Here is a 16086-nt window from a genome sequence, read left to right on the forward strand (position 1 = left end):
ATACAGGAATGTACATGGGGATGGAGGAACATTTCAGAAACGTAATCCTTCCATTGGCTACTGTTCTAGAACTACCAAAGAATAACATGGTAGCAGCTCATCTCGGAGTCCTTCACACAATCCTGACCTTTTCCAGGGCGTTTGTGCATATCACACCATTAGTATTACGACTGATTTTAGGTAGATGTGCAGAAGTTTCCGTTTCTTATTTTTCTGTTGAGCTGGATACTCAAGAAATCATGCATATGTACCACACGGACAAATGGACAGACAGATGTGACTGCCAAAATGAGGTGCCCTGCAAGTTACAATCTTCACTCACTAACTCCATCAGCACTGAAATCAGCAAGGCATAAGGTGGCAGGGCTCAATATGCTTCTTGCTCAGCCATCTGCATGATGTTATATGATATCAGGCTAGCCATTCTTATGATTTATTCAAATGCTCATTACAGTCAATCTATTTTTACACAGAGGTGATGATATTCGCTGATAACGGTTAATCATTTATAATTCCATGGACTAGTTAGATGCCAATGTACTATTAAAGGGAATTCTACCAGGCGCCTTCAGAGATGCAGCAAATTGCCAAAAACTGAGTTTCGAATATACCTTGGGAGGGCTTAAAACTCCACATAAGGAAGTCAATCTTGGCTGACGCCCACCGAACAAACTCAGCCATCTACACTCATCCCATCATGGGAGAGAACGAGCGCTCAGCTAGCCCTCGCAGCAGGAGAGACAAGGCGGCGGCGGCGATCGGCAGCGGCAGTTCAGCGGCAGGTCCTTCGCTCCTAGAGGGAGTGAGGGACCTGCCGCCCCCAAATTGCCGCAGGTGCCGCCCCTCTCCCTTGGCCGCCCCAAGCACCTGCTTGTTAAGCTGGTGCCTGGAGCTGGCCCTGCTCTTTGCTGTTTTACCAACCTCTTCTCCTCTCCATCAGGCACCCATCTCTACTGCACCAAGCCACGCTGGGTGAGGTCCCCATGCCAAGGAATGCCACACAGATGGGTGGGCTTTTATAAGACTGTTTCTTGTGATTCTGACCTGTGGCTGGCAGGGGTGTTTGCCTGCGAGCAGGTGTGGCCAGGAGATGTAACTTTTTCTGTAACCACAGGGGCGGTTGTATATAAACCGTGCAACAAGCAGCCAAGTAAATTATCCACAGGAGGTGGCCTAGTCCCTTCACATACACACAAATGTCGGAACAGGGCAGGCCAGAACCTCTGTTCAGTGAAAATGGCAGGGCTTGGCCCTTCACCTCCACACAGAGAGGAAATCTTTCTGCTACATGTGTCAGGTTCAGACTAGTCAAACTTGTGCCAACCATGTACTGCAGTAGAGTAATTACACACATAGTATATGAAGTCTACCTTAAAGCACAATCAATAAAGACTAATTAAATAGAATGTCATATTACAGGACTCCTTTGTCACATTCAGACTAATCTAATTAGAATTTCACTGTATTTTAAATCCTGACTAGTTCATTGTTAGATGTTTCATTACACAGTGCGGTGCAGCCAAATATCAAATTTCTGGCTTGATCTTTAACCCATAACCTCAATGAAAGACAGGAGAAAATGCCAATCAAAGTTACTTACAGTTCAGGGACTCTTTCAGTGGATCAGTCTGAAGGACAGAGGAGCCTCAGGATCCAACCCCAGACGGTACCTGCTGATATTTTAAAAACCGTTTTTATTAGAGAGGAAATTACTAGAATGAGAGCAGATGTCAGAGCAAAAATTAACACCCTGGGATGGATCTGTGAGGTGGGATAAACTCAACATGGAGCTCAGTTCCTAGGCTCAAAGTATGCACGTGTTGTGCTGTAAATCAGCTGACCAGGACGCAAGGGCTACAGGGAGCAAACTGCCACATACATCCCAACCACCCCTCCCCTGCAGGGAGCAAGCTGCGCCCCCAACACACTCTTCTGGGTAGCGCTATAATTGTGCTCTTAAAGTAGAAATGGGTGAAAGTAAGAATTTCTTAATTAAATTAGGGCAATGTTGCTGTCCTGACAATTTCTGTGCATTTTGGAGGCTAAAAACACCCTGTGTTAAAAGAATATTATTCAAGTTGCAAAATCAAAAACTCAAAAGTTAGGAAATGCAAGAACTAAGGTTGCCCAGACAACGCTAATTTGCCCCCCTCATGTATATGCATTAATTATGTTAGTTACGTGATCACATACTAGTTCTTCCACAGGACTTCTCATTTAGTGCACAGGCCTATTTGGTCCCCATGTACATGATGGATCCTTGAAAGGGATCCATCTAGTAAACTAGAAAGGGTCTCCCCCTCTTCAGACAGGAATGACCAGGAAAAACCACAGGGATCAACCGATTCCAGAGCACAACAAATGAAAGAACAAAACAGGAGTGAGGTTATAGGTTTACAATCAGGATTCCAGAAGGAGACACCAAGCAGAGAACCCCAGACATCCCCTGCTCCTTAATTTGTGCAACTCCATAAAGAGCACATTGCTGGGTCTAATCTGGAGATGCCAAAGGCCTGGATCATTGGAGCAAGGCCCTCACACCTTTCCTGACAAGGGCAAATGAAAGACTCTGCTGGTCACCACTGCTACCTGAGCAACTAGGAACAACTGAGGACCCAATATTGCTCCCGCAATTGCAACCCCCTAAAACAAGTGATGGGCAACACCTCAGTTGAGGAGACTCCCCTAATCTCCACCATTTCTTACACTTTCTTCCCCCAATCATCACGCATTCTCTTGGTCTTCACTGGCTCAAACCTCAGCCATGTAGCCCTACTACAACCCCCAGATGCTCAACTACCTGGTTAGGTCAGAGAGAAGAGACATAGTGCTGAGTGTCACCAGCATGTTTCGCTCTTCCTCCAAGGCCAGCTGGTGGGAATCCTGGAGTAGGAGGCTACACACAGGGAAACCATTCACAACAACATTCTTTTAAAACTCTTCAAACCCTTCCAGAGTAGCTCTTGGTAATGCAAGGTGTGCTCTGCAAAGAATTCTGCTGGGGCTGGGAGGGACAAAGGTTTCCTTGGGGTATTTGTGATGCTTTGCAAATAGGAAACACTATCCAACTGATTTTATCTGCCACATAGGCACCTTGATGCACAATTCAAGATGAAGAGAGGCTATGAAGCACAGAGGTAGTTCATCAGCTAATCATCCTCAGAAATTAGCCACTGAAATGTAAGTATCTTCTTGATGGAGGAAGCCTGTACACATGTAGGGTTGCCAGAGACTTTCTAATTGCACAAAACTAAACACCCTTGCCCTGCCCCTGCCCCACCCCTTCCTTGAGGTCACGCCCTTTCTCTGAGGCCCTGCCTCCACTCACTCCAGCCCCCCTCCCTCTGGCACTCACTCTCCCCCACCCTCACTCACTTTGACTGGGCTGGGGCAGGGGGTTGGGGTGCAGAAAGGGAGGGGACTCAGGACTGGGATACGGGGTTGGGGTGCGAAAGGGAGTGCGGGAGCAGGCTCTGTGAGGGAGTTTGGGTGCGGGAGGGGGTTCCGACCTGGGGCAGGAGGTTGGGGTGTGGGTGGGGGTGCAGGGTCTTGGAGGGAGTTAGGTGCGGGAGGGGGCTCCCACCTGGGGCAGGAGGTTGGGGTGTGGGTGGGGTGCAGGGTCTTGGAGGGAGTTAGGTGCGGGAGGGGGCTCCCACCTGGGGCAGGAGGTTGGGGTGTGGGTGGGGGGTCTTGGAGGGAGTTAGGGTGCGGGAGGGGGTTCTGACCTGGGACAGGAGGTCGGGGTGTGGGCTTCAGCCGGGCGGCGCTTACATCAGGCGGCTCCTGGTTGGTGGTGCAGCGGGGCTAAGGCAGCCTCTCTGCCTGCCCTGGTGCTGCGCAGCTCTCGGAAGCAGCCGGCATGTCCAGCCACTAGGCGGAGACATGGCCAGGTGGCTCTGCTCAGTGCACACTGCCCATGTTCGCAGGCGCCGCCCCCACGGATCCCATTGGCTGGGTTCTCACACAATGAGAGCTGCGGAGCCAGCGCTGGGGGCAGCATGCAGAGCTTCCCTGATCGCCCCTGCGCCTAAGGGCCAGACATGCCAGCCGCTTCTGGGGAGCTGCATGGAGCCAGGGCAGGCAGGGAGCCTGCCTTAGCCCTGCTGCACCGCCAACCGGACTTTTAACAGCTGGTCAAAAACAGACGCCTGGCAACTCTATACACATGGCACAAGAGACACCAAACAGAAGAGACACATGGCTCCTCTCCCTTTAACCTCTGAGCATTGGAAGGATTAAACAGGAAGAAATGAGGGAAGAATATCCTTTTGTAGTTTATTTCTTCCTGTTGTCCCAAACTCCCTTTGGAAGCTACACTTACGGTAGATCGGCACTGCTGTGATTGATGCAGCCGTGTCAATTTAGGGGGCCGCTAAATCGATCGCAGAGTGCTCTCCCGGCGACTCCAGTACTCCACCTCCCCGAGAAGAGTAAGGGAAGTCAGCGAGAGAGCGTCTCCCGTCGACCCAGCGTGGTAAGTCGACCTAAGCTACGTTGACATTATTCACGTAACTGGAGCAGCGTAACTTAGATCGACTTATCATGGTAGTGTGGACCAGCCTCTGTCTCAACTGGCTGCGACTATGTCAACCTCCCAAATGCTAAGTGGAGCCTTCTCTTTGCTGTTCGTGCTGCACATGAGCTCCTTAACATTGCTGCCAAATCACATTGCAAAAAATTCAGGGAGCTTCAGAACCACGTGAGGGAAGAATGTCCTTGGGTCAGGAAGAACAAGTCAATGAAGGTCTTTGCCCTTTTCTCTTTACAGGAGCACAGGCCTGTGGAGCTGTGCAATTCCCCAGGACTGACACAGCAGACTGCGTCACATTCTCCTTTGTAGGAACACGTCGCTGGCTATTTCACGGCCAGGACAGAGCCCACTACCACCTCCGCCAGCTGCTACTGTTACCTGAGTAGCAGCAGCTGAGGTCTCCAGAGGGCAGCTGCTTCCAGAGTCAGACAGCAGAGCTTTGTGCAAAGGGAACCCAGAAGGGGCCTTTCTTCTTACTCAGCTTTGCAAAAAATAATAAATAAAAATATGCCCTCCCTGAACCTAGCAACGTTCCAGAATAGAGACAGGGAGCTGACTCACATCCCCCTTTGGAGAGAGCCCACCTTTTATTCCCGGCGTTTCCCTCTGGAAACACAGAGAACTTTGCTAGTTTTCCCTTAGATCAGCTTCATTGGCTAAATCGCAGGACTCCTGATTTGCTCCAGCATCTGTGATAGGAGATTCAGGTTCAGTTTCAAATGCCAGAACACAACAGGAATAGAATAGCTCTTTAAACATAGAATGTAGTGTAACAAAGGGCCCTGCGGATTCCTTACTTACTCTCTCTGTGGCTAGGAGAAAGACACATGAAGGAACACATAGCCACATCTTTCCATCTCTTTGCAGGTTGTGCAAAATTATAACATTTCAATCAACTCTACGTTCTAGCTGCAAATAGAGAGGCTTTCAGACAAAGGTAAATAATATGCAAGGCGCAATGTGCTATTTCAGAGTCCCATAACATAGGCGAATTGGCCAGTGTGAGGCTGTTCACATCAGCTCTAGACAAAGAAGCTGAATGAGGTCTCAGAAATGGAGATATATGGAGAGAGGGAATGTGGCCAAACTTTACTCTTTGTCCCCAGTTTAATAAGCCGTTAGTGAAATAACCAGTTACGGGAAAGCACTCCATTATTTTCTAATTGGTACATTTATTCATGGCACTTTGTCCCATAGAGGGATGCAAAATGACAAGGAAGCAGCACTACCTGAAAAGGGCAAAAAGCTCTGCAAAGGTACCAGAAGTTTAGCTGCTCCCCAAGACCCTTGTAAAAGGCAAGGATCCCCCAACTCCAGCTCCAACACACTATTCCGTACTTTAAGGGCAAGTAGGTCACTGTCATGAGACACTGAGTGTCCTCTGTAGGCACAGTAACAGTGTGACCACCACACTGAGCAGAAGTCTTCACTGAGCTGCTAACAGTGACACTCAGGTCTGTGTAGTAATGCTTAGTTTAGAACCCAGCAACTTGTATGAGCGGTTTGGATTATTCCTTCCCATTTGCATTACTTTGCTTTTGCCAACAACTCATTTCCTCTGTCTTCTGGCTGCCCATGCATCTAACTTGGGCCTTTACCCAGCAAGGCACATGCATAACTTTCAGCCCCTCTGGAGTTACACTGACCTCAGTGGAATTACTCATGGGCATAAAGTCACACACATGCTTAAGTGCTTTGCTAGAGTAGGGCCTTGGTCAGGCCCAACCGTCTCCATTCTTGACTAATCTAAATAATTTTGTGTCACCTGCAGATTTTGCCATCTCATTTGTTCAGTTTCTTTTTCAGACCATGATACAAATATTAAACCAAACTGATGTGAGACCACCACCCTAGGGCACCCATCTTTAACTTTGTATTATGTTGGAAATTGTCCAGTTAGTCCTGCTCTTTTTCTTTCTCAGATCAGTTTCTAATCCATGGTTGTACTTTAGCTCTCATCCCATGATTAGTTACCTAATTTTAGTAGCTTCTTGGAGGGGCCATTGAAAGCAGACATAAATGACATTAAATGGTTCTCCTTTAGCCATTATTTTGTTGACATGCTCAATAATTCAACTAGATTAAAGCATAATTTTCCTTTACAAAGCCATGGTGCTTTATCATTATCATATCCTGTACACCTAGATGTTTTATAATTCTATTATGAATCATCATTTCAGCCCATTTTCTTGAGTCTGAAATAAGTTGCGCTACTTTGTAATCCTCAGGACTTCCCCAAGTGTCTTTTCTGTACTACACTTTCCATTCTCCTATACTCCAGTATAACAGGGGATGTTAATACGTGATTGCAAGTGGAATTTTCAAAAGCTCCTAAGTGAGTTAGGAGCACATGTCCCATTGACTTTCAATGGGATTTGTGCTTCTACCACACTAGATACTTTTGAAAATTCAACCTTGCATATTTTGTTGGCAGCTGAGAACCTTCAGCCTGGAATTCCCATAGACCTCTTCACTGTCCCATCTGGTCCTGAGGACTTGCTGCTCTTAAATTTATCATTTTCATCCAGCACCTATTCTTGTGACACCTCAGTCTCGGACAGTGCCTCATCTTCATCACCACAAAAGGGCAGGTCTGGCGAAGACTGATGCAAAGAAATCAGTTGGCATCTCAGCAATGTCACTATCTGCTTGGTTGCTTCTTTTACCTCCAGACAGTCCAGGAACCCCACATTTCCTCCCCGGGTGCTCTGCTTCTGATGTACATACAGAATAGCTTGTCTTTATTTGTCTCTTTGCTATTTAGATTCTGTCTTTATCCTGCTTACTTTCTTCTTACATTTTACCCACCATAATTCAGATTCCTTTCTATCAACTTAACTTGGGCTGGGTTTTCAGGAGATGAGGGTTTCAAGACTGGATGCCTTCTGTAAGATATGCTTTAGCCTAACACAAGCTATTGGGCTCAATAGTGGGAAAACTGGAGGGAATTCTCTGCCCTGTGTTATACAGGACGTCAGACAGATTATCTAAGGATCCCCTCTGATGTTAAAATCACTGATGTTTGCAGTGTTAAAACCTATGAGATTTATAGATTCATTTAAAATACAAGGGATGGAGCATGAAGGTGACACCTTGAACATGGATCCAACAGTTAACCCATGTCAATGTCACTTTAACATGAACATGTCATGATGTGTATACACCCCATGCTGGTTCAGCAGCCAAAGGGTTAACAAATCACCTGCCTGCCTGCTCAGTTAACGCTGAGTGACAGCCCAACTGTGAGCAGAAGGGCTGCAAAGCAGGAGGGTGGGGTGGCTGCCAGGGATGCAGAGAGGTTACCATACATCCAGGTTTTCCAGGACATCGCCTCTTTTTTGAGGCTCCGCCCTCTGTCCAGGCAGATTTTTCAAATAACAGGCAATGTCTGGGATTTTTGCAGAGCAGATGTTGCAGCTCAGAAAGAGCCCCGATTGGTCCATTTCCTGATTGGTCCCCCCCCCGGCAGCCACAGCTGATTGGTCCCTTCAGAACCCGGCTCCCAGCCCTGGAGAGGGGGGTCCCACAAGGACGCATTGACTGATGGGCTGTCACTGTGTCCTGGGCTTGTGCCAGCTGCCCTGCCACTGTAACAGGGAGAGACACTGCCCCCACCTCCAGTAAGTGTCCCGCCTCAGGTACCCCCCAGCTCCCCCTCCCCCCCTTCCGTAGCCCTCCCCTCCCTGGCAGTGTTCTCTTTTTGGGAACCTGAAATATGATAACCCTCCCTCCAGTAGACTGGGGAGCAGCTGCCAGACACCAGCCTGCCAAAGAGGGAGAAGCAGGCCAAGAGGGTGGAAAAACCTACAGAAGAGGGGAGGTAGGAAGTTGCTCAGGGAGCAGCCAGGGACTGAGAAGGACTGGCTCTGGCTGTTCCAAACAAGGGTCCTGAGCTGCAACCCAGTCAGGTGAGCTGGCCTGGGTTCCCCCATCTCCTCCAGCTAGGGGCCTTTGGAGAAGGACTTTAACCCAGGAGACCAAGGGCTGAGTAGCACCCCGCTAGGACCCTGGAACTTTTGACTCCACACCATCCTGAAGGAGGCAGAGACTATCGAGGACCCAGCCAGGAGGGCTCAGCTCAACAAGGACGACATATGCCGAACGGTGCATGGGGACATAAGGGGGATGGAGCCAGGTTGGTGTAGCTTCCAGTCTTGCCACAAGGGGGTGCTAACAGACAAAGGCCCCCATATTACAGAACAACAATTACAGCAAGAGCAGCAGCACTTAGACTGTAAGTGTTTGGAGTAGGGACCATCTTTCTTATGTGTTCGTACAGCTCCTAGCACAATAGGGTCCTGGTCCCGGATGGGGGCTGCTAGGCATTACTGCAATAATAATTGTACAGCGGGGCAAACTCATTTTATTCATGTGGAACCCACTCAGACATCCTGGGTTCGAACATTTGTTTTGACCTCAAGTGCAAATTGCTTTGCATTCTGCTTAGGAAAGGCTGAACAAAGGAACAGAGAGGAGATCGAGAGAAAATCATAGATCCAGTCACTGTACTGTCTGCACACTTGTGCCAGCCTAGCTCCTGAGCACGTTGTCCCGCCCAAACAGAGAACAAACCCTTTGGCGAGTGAAAACCCACATTTCTAAGTTGGCACACCCCTGGAAAAACAACAAAACCGGGATTGAATTACAGGAGTGAAAGGTTGGAGAATTTAGACTTGTTTAGTGGATCCAAAAATGGCCGCTGATGTTTGCAAACCCTGAGATTCCAAGGGGGCTCAAATCACTTCACCAGGGTGCAGACAACGGGCAGCCAAGCCCCAGTGGGACAGAGATGAGCAGGAGCTGGGAGTTGTATTTTCACCTGGTTTTCAGTTACAGGCTCATTTCCCAGTCTAGCTGGAGCCAATGATGGGCTTGCAGATTACTAGCACACATGAAAATGCTCAATTGCATACTCCTTTTTTACCTGAAGATTGGATGATGAGCAAAACAGTAGCTATAATTACAGGTAATGGGGAAAAGAGATTCAACCCCAAAAAGATGATCCAGAGATAATCTATGTTCATTGATTACAAAGTTAAAGTTGTTCTTCTTTAGCATTTATTAATGCTTGTGAGGCTAAGTTACTACAGTGATAAGCACCACAGGAAAACCCAGGAGGAAAGTTTGTATTTGGTGCATTGTTCAAGTGGCAGTAGAAAAGGCAGGAGCTGCACACAGAATGGGAAGGATGAAAAGAAATCGTGAACAGCTGCCTCATTCCACAAGCACTGTCACTGCTGTGTACTGAATGAGGCATGGGGCCTGTGGAAAAAATATGATGTGACCTGGTAACTGAAAGCTGTCTTGTAATGCATATGCAGAAGGGGACAGAGTTAAGGTTGCAAAGGTCACCTTAATTCTGCCATTTCTTCATTTTTGAGAGCTTGACTTTCCATTCTTTGAATGTAGTTCTTTTGTATGCAATATTGTTACAGTTGTCTACGTGTTTCTATTCTAAAGAATCCTGTTGCACTTGCTTATAACATTAATCAAAATTTCACCTTTCAGGCTGTAGTTTTCTGAAGCTTCCAAAATTTTCTCTCCAAATGCAATTTTTCTTGAAAGTTTGAGCAAAAATGGCTCCCCTGTTTTTGTGTCTCAAGACAGTAAAATTATTAATAAATAATTCACCAAAAAACCAATTTGCACACAGCTACTACATTGTCAACTGTTTGGGGTAGAAATCTGAAATTGGACAATGAAATAAATAAATAAATTAATGGAGATATACCTATCTCCTAGAACAGAAGGTCATTGAGTCCAGCCCCCTGCCTTCACTAGCAAGACCAAGTACTGATTTTGCCCCAGATCCCTAAGTGGCCCCCTCAAGGATTGAACTCACAACCCTGGGTTTAGAAAGCCAATCCTCAAACCACTAAGCTATCCCTTCCCCCTTATTCCCACAGATCCCAATGAAGAGCTGTTTCGGTTTGGCTGAGTTATAAAGGTTTAACACACACCATATTCTGCACACACGTGACATTTTTAATGACAATGTTGGATATTAGCAACAATCTCCCAACATTCAGTAGGCACTGGACATGCAGAGGAACCCTATGTGGAATTTTTGATCTCGGAAGCTGAATGTGGAATACAGCAGAGCGCCTCACCACATCCCACTGCTAGTTTTACCTCGCTGAACTCGGCTGTTCTTTTGTACATAAAATTCTGCACGGGTGGTGGGAGAAACTCCATTTTCCTGCTTGGTTTCCATTACTTTAATTCCAAAATTAAGGTTGCAAAGAGGGTCCCACTATAAGCCAATTTGCACCCTCACTCTATCTCACAGGAAAAAGATTTGCACCTCCAAAGTTTGTGATTACTCTTAGCAAAGAGGAGATTTTTTCCTTAAATTTTAAGTAATCTAATCAAATGTTTTGGAAGGTAAAACTCATTAAATATAGTAATTTATTTGAAATAATTATCTATTTTCTCAAACTTCAGGATGGGAAGGTTTATATCATTAAAACCTGTGTGAGTGTGTATGCGCGCACATGTGTGACTGCCGAGAATCACTTGTGCAAAGGGAAATTTAAAACACATGCTAAAATTAAATAAAAAGGAATCTATTCAAAAGTCCTTGTGTCTCTCTCTCTGGGTCACAGAAACTGGTGCTGAATGTTTCCAGGGCCAGAATGTCCCTACTACAGGGGAGTCTTTCAACTTCCAAGTTCGCAGCATTAACCTTTCCCTCCCCACATTCACCTTGTACATGAATTAACTCCCACAAAACTACTTCACCGCAGGGCAAGGCATATGCTGCAGAGCCACCATCCTCCCTTTGCTCCAGGCTGCCACTCTTTTCCCCTGGTGCTGGGCATCCCAGCTGAACCGATCCCCATGACACTTTGCAAATCCTCAAAGACAGTTATGGAACTTGGAGGCTCATTGGGCCCAGCCTGTTGCAGTGTTTCTCAGGTCAATATTGGCCCACCCCAGCTTTAAAGCCCTGCATGGACTAGAGCAGCTGGGAGTGGTGGAATCAGGACCTCAGGTGGATGAGGAGGCCTAGCTAATTCAAAGGGCAGACCCAGCACCATTCAGTCCACTGACTTTTTGATGCACAAGTGCTGAAGCCTTTGCATTGCAACCAGATGCAATATGGAAAACCTGTGTTCAGGGCTAACCTAGGCCCTCATGAGCCAGGCTGACAAGTGGAGGGGGAACATGTTCAGTCATTTGGGAAGGGCACAGCAGACTTCTGCACCCCCCAGTCATCACTATACTTAAAGTTCCAGTTGCAGCTACAGTTGCTGCTTGGAACAGCTGCCAATAGGCAGCATTTAATATATGAAATATCTTAGGCTGCCTGACGCAACTGGAACCAAGACAGTACGTGTCAAATGTGAACGGAGTTCAGAACTGACCAACAGGTGGAACAGCGCTCTAGGTAGGAAAAATAGCTGCAAGCAAGTTCCTTTGCAACTGATTTATGAGAAAATATAAAGCATCCTCCTAATCTCTGAACATTACACATCACGGGACTGTTGCAAGCAAAGAAGCAGAGAAAACTAGCCACTCAATTATAAAACTAGAGTCCCTTGGCTTCCGGACTAGTTACAGCCACAGTAAGCAATTTGCTAGTCTATTCTACTCTATTTAGGTTCAACTATGCACCCATCACTCTGAGCAATCTTTAGAGTTAGGAAATTAAACAAGAAGAAAGTCTGTCGCTTGGGGTTTCCTCCCCCTGGAAAAGATATGCATGTTTGTTTGTTTGCTGTCTCAGGAGGGAAAGTGACTGTCCTTGTGTTGTGATTTGGAAAGGCTGACCAAGGACTGCTCTTTGCCTTGCACAGGACTGGCCAGGTCTGCAATCGTTGCTAGTTTCTGAGGAGGGAATTGTAACCCAAATGTACAAAGTTTTATTCAACTCAAAACTGCAATTTTTTGGCAAATAAACTTTGCATCTGAAAAATTTTGCTCAGCTCTAATGAACACAAGGCTCACTTGTCACGAGGATGCAAGGCACTTAGGACTGGGACCTCTGTGCTGCTTCTCACACCCCACTGGCAACTCAGGGGCGAACTGACTTTCCAAAGCACAGCACAGATGCACAAATCACCGGGAGGGGCTGTGGGGAGTAGGGTTGCCAACTTTCTAATTGTCAAAAACCAAACACGTTTGCCCCACCCCCTACCCTGCCTCTTCCCAGAACCCCCACCCCTTCTCCAAGGCCCCGCCCCTGCTCACTACAGCCTCCCTCCCTCCATCACTCGCTCTTCCCCATCTTCGATCACTCACTCATTTTCACCAAGCTGGGGCAGGGGGTTGGGGTGCAAGCAGGGGTGAGGACTCTGGCTGGGGATGTAGGCTCTGGGGTGGGGCTGGGGATGAGGAGTTTGGGGTGCAGGAGGGGGCTCTGGGCTGAGGCAGGAGTTTTGGGTGCAGGAGGGGATGCAGGCTCTGAGTTGTGGCCAAAAATAAGGGGTTCAGGGTGCGGGAGGGGGTTCTGGGCTGGGGCAGGGTGTTGGGGGGGAGTGTTGGGGGTGTCGGCTCTGGGAGGTAGTTTGGGTGCAGGAGGGGGCTCAGGCCTGGAGCAGGGGGTTGGGGTGTGGGAGGTGGAGCGGGCTGTAGGCAGTGCTCACCTCAGGCAGCTCCCAGCAGTGGCTGGCATGTCCCTGCGGCCGTTAGGAGCAGGGGCCGCCAAGCAGCTCCGCGTGCTGCCCCCGTCCACAGGTGCCACCTCCGCAGCTCCCACTGGCCGTGGTTCCCGGCCAATGGGAGATGTGGGGCTGGCACTTGGGGTGGGGGCAGTGTGCAGAGCCCCCATGGCCACCCCTGCGCCTAGGGTCTGCGCAGAGCTGGGCAGGGAGCCTGGCTTAGCCCCGCTGGCTGACTGAATTTTTAACGGCTGAAGTCCCTTTTCGACCAGGCGTTCCGGTTGAAAACCAGACGCCTGGCAACCCTAGTGGGGAGCAGGCTATGGCCTTCAGCATATTAGATGACTGAGCAGAAGGGAGGTTCTTATTAATTCACTGGAATGTGACGCCAGGATCAAGGGTGAGACAGAGCCAAGCTGCCCCGAGTCAGTAGCCTGGACAGTATGGAGTGCTGCCTCTCGAAGGTGTATTTAGGGCAGGGGAAGGACCTTTGCTCCTCAAAGGTCACCGCTCCCCACAGCACAAGGGAGGCTTTTGCAGCATCCAGGAACCTGCAGCAGCAGCCACAGAGAGTTGGCTGCCTTACGCCCAGCCTTCACACACACGGACACTGTGAGCCAGCTGTCCGCCTGCACACCCACAGGCAGCACCGGCTAAATCCCTATTCCTTGCCATCACATTGACGCTAGCCTCACCTCCACTGCTCATATTTATTAATTGTCCAAACCTAATGGAGGAATGCATTGGCAAAAAAGGGTAATGGCCATCAGGCCAGCAATAAAACAGAATTAATGGTCCGTAGGAAGAAATCATGTCCACTTAACACCAGCTTTGAAACTGTAACAGAATAATGTAATACCAGCAGGGCTTTTCTCTGTATGCAGATTGCTTACACCATGTTAATCACTCACAAAGCAGGCCACGTTCCCCCTCAGCTCACATGACCCTCCAGGGACCAGAAACATTTAGTGAAAGGATCATTACCAACATGCACAACTGAGGCAGCACCCACAAGATCCAGCCCAGAGGAACACAGGAGCGAGCACCTGGACCAGGCTGCAATGTCTGAGGAATGCAACTCCAGCCCTTTACAGCAGGGCAAGCAAGCAGCAAGTCCATGGCTCAGAACCACAACCAGGCAGCGAGCAGCTGCTGTGGCAGACAGGAGGGCAGGAACGGTCTGTCTGTATGCAGTGAAACCCCAGGTTGGTAGAGGCTGATTTTCAGCTGCTGTTTCCTGCAGCACCTGAGCTGTAGATGTGCTGGAGGCCAAGGACTGTGCAACTCCCACTGGCAGTTAAGGTTGCCAACTTTCTACTCGCACAAAACCGAACACCCTTGCCCCACCCCCACCCCGCCCCTCATCCACGGCCCTGCCCCAGCCCCACCCCTTCTCCAAGGCCCCGCACCCAAGGGCTCCGGCTGGGGGTGCGGGCTCTGGGGTGGGGCCAGGGATGAGGGGTTTGGGGTATAAGAGGGAGCTGGGCAGTGGAGCTGAGGGGTTTGGAGTACGGAAGGGGGCTCCGGGCTGAGGCAGGAGTTTGGAATGTGGGAGGGGGTCAGGGGTGCAGGCTCCGGGTGGCGCTTACCTCAAGCAGCTCCCAGAAGCAGCGGCATGTCCCCCCTCCGGCTCCTATGCAGAGGCACGGACAAGCAGCTCTGCGTGCTGCCCTGTCCGCAGGCACCACCCCTGCAGCTCCCATTGGCCGCGGCTCCTGGCCAATGGGAGCTGCAGAGCCAGCGCTTGGGTTGGGGGCAGCGTGTGGAAGCCCCCTGGCTGCCCCTATGTGTAGGAGCCAGAGGGAGGCCATGCCGCTGCTTCGGGGAGCTGCGCAGAGCCGCGTGGAGCCATGGCAGGCAGGGAGCCTGCCTTAGCTCCCCTGCGCCGCCGGCCGGACTTTTAACGGCCCGGTCAGCAGTGCTGACAGGAGCCGCCAGGTTCCCTTTTCGACCGGGCATTCCGGTCGAAAACCTGACACCTGCCAACCTTCCTGGCAGTACTGCCTGGAGGCAACTTGCAAGGGCTCAGGCTAAGACCAGGTTTCCAAACAGGAAGCCTGGCACTGCAAAGTGCTAGCCATTGAGCACAGTGGAAGTGGAAAGTGCCCAAGATCTCACTGGACTCAGCCCTCACTTTAATATTAAATCATTATTTTAAGTTGGAAGAAAGACTGTTTAAGGGGGAAACATTAGACCCTGGAGAGTGCTAATTCCTTTGCCTATCTGTGAGGAAAGCAATATTAAAATGCAATTCTACTGAGAATGCACAAACACACGCAGAGCTGCTGTTTAATTGCAAGTGGGGCTTTTATGGAAAATGTGGTTTTTGCAAAATCAACATTTTCCATAGAAAAAAAACTGCTCGTTTATGTTTCCTGTTTTCCTCAGCCAGAGGGAGACACCATGATGCATCATAGGAGATGTAGTCTGGCCAAGGAGCCGGTCCCACATCGGACATTGGGGGCATGAGGCACTCAAACTACAACTCCTATGAGGCACCACAGCAGCGCAGACAAACGCAGCTTATTGTCGACCTGACCTGAAGTGAAACATTTCAATTCAGGAATGCTGAAATGTTTCGTTTCAGCTAAAAGGATCTAATCAAAATGTTCTGATGTTTTCAAATCCCAAGTTTTGGGGAAAATGTCATCCCTCCAAAAAATATGCTATTTCAGCTTTTGTCCTCATTTGGAACCAAAACAAAATGTCAAAATATTGGAAATTCCCCCATGCAATCAGATCTATTCACATCCTTTGCGTATTTGAGCAGAGATCACATAAAGATATGACACCCCCCCAAAAATTATTGCTTCTGGGTGAGAAATAGAATTCCCACTTAAATGTGTTAACCCAAAACCAGATGGTACAGATAAGCAGGTCACCAGGTACTATGTATTTTATTAAAAGTAAACAACTGTTAACAGCACATGTTTGGCCTTACAGAAGTGTAAC

The sequence above is a fragment of the Emys orbicularis genome, chromosome 15 (genome assembly GCF_028017835.1).
Source record: "Emys orbicularis isolate rEmyOrb1 chromosome 15, rEmyOrb1.hap1, whole genome shotgun sequence".
NCBI classification, from domain to species: Eukaryota; Metazoa; Chordata; order Testudines; family Emydidae; genus Emys; species Emys orbicularis.